Raw genomic sequence first — 11,083 nt, 5'->3', positions numbered from 1 at the left:
TCAGGACCCCCCCCCCCCTTGGTATGACAACATGACCATGTTATTCATTCTCCGTCCTCCTGAAATCGGAGGGTCATGTCATGTGTCAGTGTGTTCGCGCTTCAGAGTCGGTGTTACAACATCTGGTTCTGGGTCCACCATGTGCCGGGTTAGGCAAACCCAATTGTCGATGCTTTGTCATTAAATTAGGTCAACGACTTCCGGGCCTTAGCCCTGCGGGTGCTCCATTCCCAGATCCCATCCTTGCAGTACTATGGGAGACCGGGATACTGAAGCCAGGCATGCCAGCCTGCATTCCATGGCTCTCCGTACAGGAGCCGCCTGCAACAGAGCAGGTAGGGTGTGCCGTGCATTAGGCAAAGCTTCAGCGATAGGATTCATGGCCCTTACCTATAGATCATGGGCTGCAATTTTGCGCCTCCTTAAGGAACAACAGACTATCTGGGACCATAAGTCGCAAGCTGGATATTTAGCCTTCTGGCCCACAATGATGGGATTCACTGACTCCATGTCAGATTTTGGGTTCGGCGTGCAATATAGGGTTGGGCACAGATGTTGCCTGCTTTAGTAAATTAGCCACCCTCTCTCTCCGGATACCCCTTTTGGGCTCCGGGGGTAATGGCCCTCCATTTGAGCTTTCCAGTAAGATGTTTCCCTGTTCCACGTAGCAGCCATAATGGCCTTCTTCAACCCCCCCCCTTAGGAATTCAGGGTTGGTCTGGGCTCCCAAGACCAACTTGTCCCGGAGGGCCTTGATATGCTTCAAGGTACAGGTGTGGCCCAATGTAACCCATTTACATATTTGGTGATCAAACATACCTGGCCGGAAGTAGCCTATTGCAGCCCTCCCTGCTCCCATGGATCAATGGGAAGGAATGGAATGACGTTGCCAGTGGTAGGGCATGTTCAAAAGTGCACAGAGAAATGGCTTATGGCCTATGCGAATGAGGTGATGGATGCACCACCCGCCAGGGAATTCTGTGGACATGGAGGGAGCGTTACAGGAAGGACGGTGTCCGCCTGTCTCATTTAGTGAATAACATATTTCTATCTGATCTGCAAAGAGGCCTGCGGGAAGTTCTTCTGTGCAGGTGGGGGGAGTTTCACAGGCTCTAGGCTTGTGACTCCTGTGGCGGCTAGGACAGGCAAAAACAGGAAAGTAGGGATGGTGTGCATGCAGAGGCACCTTATGGTGACAGGTGACGCCAGAGGCCCCCCGAACAGGTTGTGCGGCTCGGCGGAGGGATAAGGGTTGCCTGGGAGACCAACCCTACTCATTCACCCAGGTGTTGTGCGGCACCGGGTTGGGGGTGACACCGGAAGGTCTACCTCCCCCAGAAGGGGCAGTCCCGAGGGATGGCGAGATCACCGCCACCCCTCAGGCTGGGTGTGTTTTCGCCCAAGAAGTGCCAGCTAGCCGCTGACACAGTTAGATGCCTGTCCTAGTTACCCCTTTGCAGGTATTTCAATAAATGTGGCCCAATTTTCAACCCAAGCTTGTTGTCTGCATCTTCTTTGACCCCTCTCCGCTCGCAATAAGAGTGTTTAATGCCTACTTAAACACCTTCAAAGAGGTCAGCAGGTGCTTTTCAACAGAGAAATAGAGGGAGGAGATTGCAGACTTAAAATGCTTGCTAAATGCTAGGTTCTGTTCAGGTTCCAGGTTGTCAAAGGGCAACTGAGATGACGATGCAAACAACAACTTGATGAACTCCAAGAACCAGCTTTGACCAATCAAAAACACATGTCCACTCCACACCACAGGTACTTTCAAAGGAGCAGCTCCTAGCACATATCTATCATTGCTCTTTAGCTGTAAGCTACAAGTGGAATCACAACTGACTGTCTACATTTCAGGGGTTATTGCACATTTTCCATGTGTACATCCTGCTACATTCCATCCACACTAGTGGGAGTGACGTAACCAGATGAGCAAGGAAGGGAGAGGCAAAATGCACCTAAGCAGCTATATTTTTTACTACTACTCATATTTTCTTTTCCTAACTAGCTTTTTAAAAAATCAACCTCTTTAGTTTTGATCATGAGATGCCCCTTTGTATTTAGATCTGGCCTCAGTACAATGATGTAGCACTTGGGAAGAAAGATACAGCACAACAACCCACCACTGGAGGCCAAGATGGAGAAGAGCTGCACAGCTACCATGTATTTGCCCTTGGTGCTCAGGTAGGTGGGCACAAAGGACACCCAAACGCTGCAGAAGACCAGCATGCTGAAGGTGATCAGTTTGGCTTCATTGAAGACCCCAGGTAGCTTCCGGGCTAGGAGAGCCACCATGAAGCAGATGGCAGCCAGGAAGCCCATGTAGCCAAGGGCAGTGTAAAACATGGTGACGGACCCTTGATTGCATTGCAATAGGATCTCTACAGGCTGAGAGTGCATGTCGGAGTCAGGGAATGGGGGAGAGATGACCAGCCAGATGGTGCAGATGACAACTTGGACACTGGAACAAGAAATGACGATGGCATTTGCCAAACTCTTCCCCAGCCATCTCCTCACCCTGTTCCCTGGTTTGGTGGCCAGGAAGGCCAGCACCACAGTGATGGTTTTTGTCAACACAGAAGACACAGCAACAGAGAAGATAATGCTGAAGACCATTTGCTGAAAAAGGCAGGTTGCTTTTCTTGGTCTGCCAATGAATAGGAAGGAGGACAAGAAGGTAAGCAGGAGGGAGATGAGGAGAGTGTAGGAAAGGTCACGGTTGTTTGCCTTGACTATTGGTGTTTCTAAGTATTTAGTAAAGATTGCTAACACAAAGGCTGTGGTTAAGGACAAGAATAGGGCCAAGGAAGCCAGGATGATGCCCAAAGGTTCTTCATAGGCCAGGAAGGTTACAATCTTGGGGATACATTGATCTCGGTCCTTGTTTGGACACTGATCTTCCGGACACTTGGTGCAATGGTCTGCATCTGGAAACAACAAGAGGAACCAGTCACTGGTGGAAGACATGCTTTCCTTGCAGGAAACTCCTGCTTCACCCCTGCACATCTTCAACCAAGTAGGATATCAAGCAGCAAGAGTGTGAACGCCATCTGCCAAAGACACAGAAGAACCACAGCCAGTGACTGTAGGCAGCGTTCAGCTGGAAGAACCGTTTGATGTGAGTGAATAGAAGGCAGCTTTTACATGTTCTGATATCAGTGGGGTGGCAGGGAACTCAAACCCAAGAATGTTTAAGACGGCAGGAATCGGGGGGGAAATATATTTGTGGTTTTAATTTTTGTGAACTGCCCAGAGAACTTCAGCTATTGGGCAGCATAGAAATGACATAAACAAATGAATGAATAATACAAATTTGTCTATTGAATTTAATTGTACACTTCCTTCAAGCTGCTCTGCATCATATACATGTAGCTATCCCATGTTATCCTCACAATATCCCTGGGAGGATGGTTTGGGTGAAAAATAGTGACAGCTAACGGCACCCCATTCTACAATCCATGGATGAGCAGGGATCAGAACTTGTGGAATGACAGAGCTGGAAGGGCCCTCCAAGGTCCAAGCCTCTAATCCAAGCCTCTGCCAATGCAGGAAGTCCACTGCCACAGGATCCCAGATAGGTGTCCCTTCAACTCTGCATAAAGATCTTTAACACAGGTCCACAACTTTCTGAGGCAGTCTCTTCCATTGTCAAACAGCTCATTCCACCAGGAAGTTCTTCCTGTTCTTTAGCCGAAATCCCCTCAGGATTCTACTAGGGATGTCAGAGAATTCCGCCACGGATCTCGGTGAGGCCAAATGCCAGTGCATTTGGCCCCCTGAAATCTGTGGCGGAATGGCCTGCCACCCCCCTGCCCCCCTGTGGATCCCCCCCAGGACAAGACTTACCTGGGGCGGATCTTCCGGGCAGCAGCAGCTCCGGCGGCGGCTCCGGCTCCGGCGGCAGCAGCAGCAGTGGCGGCCAGTCTTCCAACCGGCTGCCACTGCCACCATTTCAGGGCTTGTGAAGAAGAAGAAGAAGAAGAAGAAGAAGAAGAAGAAGAAGAAGAAGAAGAAGAAGAAGGAGGAGAAGAAGAAGAAGAAGAAGAAGAAGAAGAAGAAGAAGAAGAAGAAGAAGAAGAAGAAGAAGAAGGAGGAGGAGGAGGAGGAGGAGGAGGAGGAGGAGGAGGAGGAGAAGAAGAAGAAGAAGAAGAAGAAGAAGAAGAAGAAGAAGAAGAAGAAGAAGAAGAAGAAGAAGAAAATACGTGATAGGCTACGTAAAGATTTACATAGGCTATCATGGCTAGGTTTTTTAAAAGAAGACAAAAAAGACGTGATAGGTTTCATAAATCTTTTCTTTAGGCTTTGCTATTAAAAATGATCTTAGGAAGCTCTTGTCAGAAGTTCCTACTGGCATTAACCAACGACTCTCAACCCTCCAAATAAAACTCGCCAAAAGCCAGCAGGCAACTATTCTAAGTGCCTATGCACCAACATTAGATGCTGATGAAGACATCAAAATTTTTTTTACTCCCAGATGTACACCATCTTATCAGAGATACCTAAGGAGGATAAAATCATCCTCCTGGGTGACTCCAATGCAAGAGCTGGGCGTGACAAGGAGTCAGCAATAGCAACCAGAATGCAATTCTACTACATTTAGTCTACTTCTGACTAAATGTGCAGAGCATAATCTTCTCATTACCAACACACTTTTTTGCCAGAAAAATATTTTTAAAAATCATGGGAGCAACCTCGGTCGAAGCACTAGCATCTTCTAGATTATGTAATTGTCCATGCGAGAGATCATGGTGATGTACTCCTCACTAGAGCCATGACGACTGCTGACAACTGTTGGACAGACCATCGATTAATTCGTCCCACGATGGCCATTAAGATTGTCCCTCAATGTAAGCTCCAACGAAGAAAACAAAAGCGTAAAATGAACATCCAAGCCCTTCAAGACCCTATTATGCGAGCCTGCTTTCAAACAACTCTCAAGGAACGTCGACTTATGGAAACCCCTGAAAATGTCGAGGAACATTGGAATAAACTGAAGACTGCCATTATTGCAGCTTGTGAACAAACTATTGGATACCCAACTAAGAAACATCAGGACTGGCTTGATGAGAATGATAGGGAGATTGAACATATTATTGATAAGAAAAGGAAAGCTTTCCAAAAATGGCAAAAAGACATCAACTGTGCCACTAAGAAAAAAATCTACGCCAGTGCAAAGGCTGAGGTCCAAAGAAGAACTGGAGAACTTAAGAACATCTGGTGGCTAAAGAAAGCTCAAGAAATCCAGCATTTTGTAGATGCTCATGATGCACAGGTCTTTTTTAATGCCACAAAGGCCATCTACAGAACAACAAATTATGGCACAAACTCCTTACACTCAATAGATGGTGCCGAACTTCTAAAGGACAAAGAGTCTATTGCACCATGCTGGAAAGAGCATTACCACAACCTTCTTAACCATAATTCTATTGTGGCTGATAAGGTTTTCTCACAAATCCCACAAAAACAAACCAGAGATGAGCTTGCAGTATCCCCTAGTTTGGAGGAAGTCAGTAAAGCCATTAACCAAATGAAAAATAATAAAGCTAGTGGATTACGGATGTCCAAAAGTAACTTACCTTTGGAGGATTATGTTGATGGCGGGAGGGAGGTGTTCCGTCCCTCCCCCCGGAATCCTGGCCGGGGGGGAGGCGCTCCGTTCCTCCCCCCAGAATCCTCGAATGGCCGGCTGTGCTCCGCAGCAGCTCCGTGGAGCAGCTGGCCAGGCCCGGCCCGGCCAGGCCACAGCCGTCCGCAGCCGGATTTCCAGCCGTGGAGGGCTCTGGGTAAAAAAACAAACAATCAAACAACTTCCTTCTTCTTGGCCATCTTAATCTACGTAAATATTTACGTAGACTATGACGGCGAAAATCAAGGGGAACGCAAATAGCGTAGCGGGTGCTATTTGCGTCCCTTTTTCATTCACCGTTTTAGCCTCCGTAAATCTTTATGTAGGCTAAAATGGCGAATCAAAAGGGGACGCAAATAGTGCCCGCTACACTATTTGCGTTCCCCTTGATTTTCGCCGTCATAGTCTACGTAAATATGTACGTAGAGTAAGACGGCCAAAAAGAAGGAACGCAAATGGCGGCGGCCATAGCCACCGCCATTTGCGTACACGTTTTTTTTTTTAACCCACCCCGAAACAGGATATGCTACGTAAAGATTTACATAGCCTATTACGTATTTTTTTCTTTTTTTAAAACCTAGCCATGATAGGCTACATAAATCTTTACATAGCCTATCACGTCTTCTTTTTTTTTCCCCAAGCCTGGAAATGGCGGCGGTGGCAGCTAGTCAGAAGACCACCCGCTGCCGCTGCCACTGCCAAAGCCGCCACCGGAGCCGCCGCCACAGCCGCCACCGCCCGCAAGATCCGGCCCAGGTAAGTCTCATCCCAGAGGGGGGATCCGCGGGGGAGCGGGGGGGCAGGCCGTTCTGCCACAGATTTTGGGGGGCCAAATGCACTGGCATTCGGCCTCACCGAGATCCGTGGAAGAATTCTCTGACATCCCTATAGTGGACACAATGGGATCCCTGTTGAAGTCTTTAAAGAAGGTGGGCCCGAGGCTATACAACAGCTTCATAAGCTCATCGAAAAAATCTGGATGAGGGAGGAGATCCCAGCAGACTTCAAGGATGCCATAGTTATCACTCTCTGTAAAAAGGGGGATAGAACAGGTTGTGGAAACTATCGCGGTATCTCCCTTCTAGCTATGGCAAGCAAAATCCTGGCAAGGATTCTCACAAACCACCTCCTATCTATCTCAAAAGACATCCTCCCTGAATGCCAAAATGGTTTCTGCTCTTCCAGGGAGACAGTGGATATGATCTTTACCTCACAACAGCTCCAAGAAAAATGTAGGGAGCATAACCAACCCCTGTACATGGCATTTATTGATCTGACTAAGGCCTTCGACTCTGTAAATCGTGCTGCTCTTCTTCTGAAAATCGGATGCCCTAATAAATTTGTAAACATCTTCCGGCTCCTCCATGACGACATGATGGCAACAGTCTTGGATAACAATGGCTCTCAAAGTGATCCATTCAAAGTGGGATCTGGCGTTAAACAGGGATGCGTCATTGTGCCGACTTATTCGTTATCTTCATCGCTATGATTCTACAACTTGTTGAAGGGAAACTTCCCACTGGTGTAGAAATCATATATCGAACAGATGGAAAACTTCTTTATCTTAGTAGGCTGAAAGCAAAAAGTAAGGTAATTACAACCTCTGTCATAGAACTTCCATATGCAGATGATAACGAAATCTGTGCACATTCAGAGGAAGATCTCCAAACTACCCTAAACATCTTCCCAGAAGCATATGAAAAGTTCGGCCTCTTGCTTAACATCAAAAAAACCAAAGTGCTTTACCAGCAAGCACAAACCAATCCCTCTGAAGCACCATCAATCCACTTTAACGGTGTGATGTTGGAAAACGTCCATCATTTTTCTTGTCTTGGCAGCCATCTCTCCACAAAAGCCGACGCTGAAATTCAGCATCGCCTGAGCTCTGCGAGTGTAGCCTCCTCCCGAATGAAGTGTAGAGTGTTCAAGGATAGGAACATTTGCAGGGAGACCAAAATGCTTGATTACAAAGCCATTGTGCTACCAACCCTACTGTATGCCTGTGAAACATGGACCATCTATAAACGTCATTCCCAACTTCTCGAAAGATCCCACCAATGCTGCCTCTGAAAAATTCTGCAAACTACTTGGGAAGATAGACAGACAAATGTCAGCGTACTGGAAGAAGCAAAGACCACCAGCATTGAAACAATGATTCTCCAACATCGACTTCGCTGGATCGGCCATGTTGTTCGATTGCCTGATTATCGTCTTCCAAAGCAGCTATTCTATTCCCAACTTATGAATGGAGAACAGAATATTGGTGGACAGCAAAAGAGATTTAAGGATGTTCTTAAAGCTAATCTAAAGAAATGTAACATAAGCATTGAGAACTGGGAAGCTCTAACTCATGAGTGCTCCAGCTGGAGGTCAGCCTATATTAAAGGCGCTATGGACTTTGAAGAAGCACGAGTACAGAGCGAGAGGGAGAGACGAGCCCAGCGGAAGGACCGTCAAGCAAACCCTCACTGTGACTGCCTTCCACCTGGAAACCTCTGTCCTCACTGTGGGAGGCTGTGTAGATCCAGAATCAGCCTTCACAGCCACCTGCAGACCCACTGCTAAGACTCTGTCTCCGGAAGACAATCTCACTCGGTCACGAGTGATCGCCATGATGATGAGGTCAGAACAAGTCTGGGACAGGGGTATTGCAAAATTTGTGCAGCCTGGTATAGATACCAATTATTATAGGATGTTTGAAGGGAATACTTGAGGACAGTTTCTAGATTTTTTTAACCTTCTTTGTAATTTTTTATTAAAACCTTGTTTTTAATTGTTTATTAGAGTTGTCAGTTTCCTATAACCTATATTGTTTAGTGAACTTTAGGTATTAGCCTTAGAAAGCTGTATTTTCGTGTGTGTGTGTGTGTGTGTGTGTGTGTGGCTAGGTTCACTCAGGAGTCTTTGGTGAAGAACGTTGGCAAAAGAATTTTGCAAGTCCATATAAACAACGTCAACCCTCCTGTTCCTAATTTTAACCATTTCAAAGAACTCTAAAAGATTAGTTGGGCAGGATTTACCTTGAGAGAAAGTGATCCAGATAGGATTGCTCCGTCTGTTATTAGAAGCTTATTGTTTACATGAAAAATTCTTTATGTAGAAATTGGCTGCTACCGGTGATTTGTAATTGCAGACTGATAGTAACTATTGAATTTCAGATTTGCATGCATTGAAACATGCATATCTTATTATTGTATATAATCACAAAACATAGTATTTATATATTATTGGGACTTTGTATTTCTGGTCTTGACTATTGTAGGAAGACCCTTATTGTGTGTAGTTGCATCTCTGGTATGAATGATTGATTGATTACATTTATATCCCACCTTTCTTCCATCATGGAACTCAATGTCTACATGTGGTTCCCAGCTGGCCTCCCCTCCAAGCACTGGCCAGACCCAGACCTGCTTTGCTTCAGCAGTGTGTCTGCTCCACGTGCCTTCAGACCAGGCCCCAGGACCAGACCGTTGTACTCCTTGTGCCGGGGAATTCTGGACAGAACATTCAGTTGACTGACAGCACCCAATACTGCCATGCAGGGCATGGCCCTGGCCTGCTGTTCATCACACTAATGTCTGAACAACCAACATTGTTATGTATATCTTCCTTTCTTAAGGCAATTAACAGTTAAGGGCCCACAGGAACTAGGACATAGTTGCAGTCTGTTCTGGGAACTGATCGCCTTCTTGGGAAATATTCATGTCCTTCCTCCCTTCACTAAGAGGAGGCAATCTAGGGGCATCTCTACCCCAGCCTAAAATCCTGCATTTAAAACAGGGCTTTCTGCTTCTGGTTGAAATGCAGGATCACGATGACTCCCTTTTTCATGTGCTTCCTTGCCCCCTCCCCTTCCCCCCTCCTTCTCCCCATATCAGATTCTTCCATTATCTTTCATTGATTTCACTCCTCTTCTTGCCTCTTTCACTCTTTTCTCTGTGCCCTGGCAATTATGCCATGGGGTTCCACAGGGCTCGATTTTATCCCCCATGCTGTTTAAGATCTACATGAAAATGCTGGGGGAGGTTATCTGGAGGTGTGGGCTGAGGTGCCATCAGATGACACCCAGTTGTACGTATTTTTCTCTCAAAATCAGGTGAGACAGTGGCTGTTCTGAATCAGTGCCTGGGCACTGTAATGGGCTGGATGAGGGCCAATAAACTGAAACTCAACCCAGACAAGACAGAAGTACTGTTAGTGGGTGGTCATCTGCCCGGCTAGGTGATATTCGACCTGTTCTGCAGGGGCTTGCACTCCCCCTAAAGGATCAGGTTCATAATTTGGGGGGTGCTCTTGGACCCAGAGCTGTCACTTGAGGCACAGGCAAACTCAGTGGAATGGAGGACTTTTTATCAGCTTAGGCTGGTATAAAACCTACGCCCTTATCTGGACAGAGAGAGCCTAGCTACAGTTATCCATGCTGTGATCACTTCTCGTCTGGATAGGGATGGCAGAGAATTCCGCCACGGATCATGGTTAGGCCGAATGCCAGTGCATTCAGCCCCCTGAAATCTGTGGCAGAATGGACTGCCACCCCCCCCGCCACCCCGCGGATCCCCCCCGGGACGAGACTTACCTGGGGCAGATGTTCCAGGCTCCGCCGGCGGCTCTGGCAGCAGCGGCTGGTTTTCCAGCCGGCTGCCGCTGCCGCCATTCACAGTTTTTTTTTTTTTACACAGACGTGATAGGCTACGTAAGTTTTTACGTAGGCTAAAATGTCTGGGTTAAAAAAAAAAAAAAGTGTACCCAAATGGCGGCGGCTACGGCCACTACACTATTTGCGTTCCCCTTATTTTCGCCGTCTTAGTCTACGTAAATATTTACGTAGACTAAGATGGCCCAAACTAAGGAACGCAAATGGCGGCGGCCATAGCTGCTGCCATTTGCATACACAGGGGTTTTTTTGTCCCCAGATCCCTCTGCTGTCAGAAATCCGGCTGTGGACAGCTCTGGCCTGGCTGGGCCTGGCCAGAGCCTGGCCAGCGCCTCCCCCCCCATCGAGGATTCTGGGTGGAGGGACGGAACGCCTCCCCCCCACACCATAAACATAATCCGCAAAAGGTAAGTGACTTTTGTACATCTCTATGTCTGGATTACTGCAATGCAATCTACATGGGGATGCCTTTGAACATGGTCCGGAAACATCAGCCCATCCAAAATAGGGCAGCGAGACTGTAAACAGGGACTGGCCAATGAGATCACATTACACCACTACTTTTCCAGCTGCACTGGCTGCCAGTCCATTTCTGGGCCGGTTTCAAAGTGCTGGTCATAACATTCAGTGCCCTTAATGGCTTGGGGCCAGGTTACCTGAAGGATCACCTCCTCTCATATGTGCCTGCCCAGAGCCTAAGATCATCCTCAGCAGTCCTTTTCCATGAGAACCCGCCAAAGGAAGTGAGGCCGTTTTTGCTGTGGCCCCCCAGCTGTGGAATGAGCACCCCAGAGAGGTTCACC

This window comes from Heloderma suspectum, chromosome 2 (genome assembly GCF_057233095.1).
Source record: "Heloderma suspectum isolate Gila_16-S chromosome 2, 16-S_ref, whole genome shotgun sequence".
NCBI lineage: Eukaryota > Metazoa > Chordata > Lepidosauria > Squamata > Helodermatidae > Heloderma > Heloderma suspectum.
Note: the sequence above shows the minus strand (reverse complement) of the source record.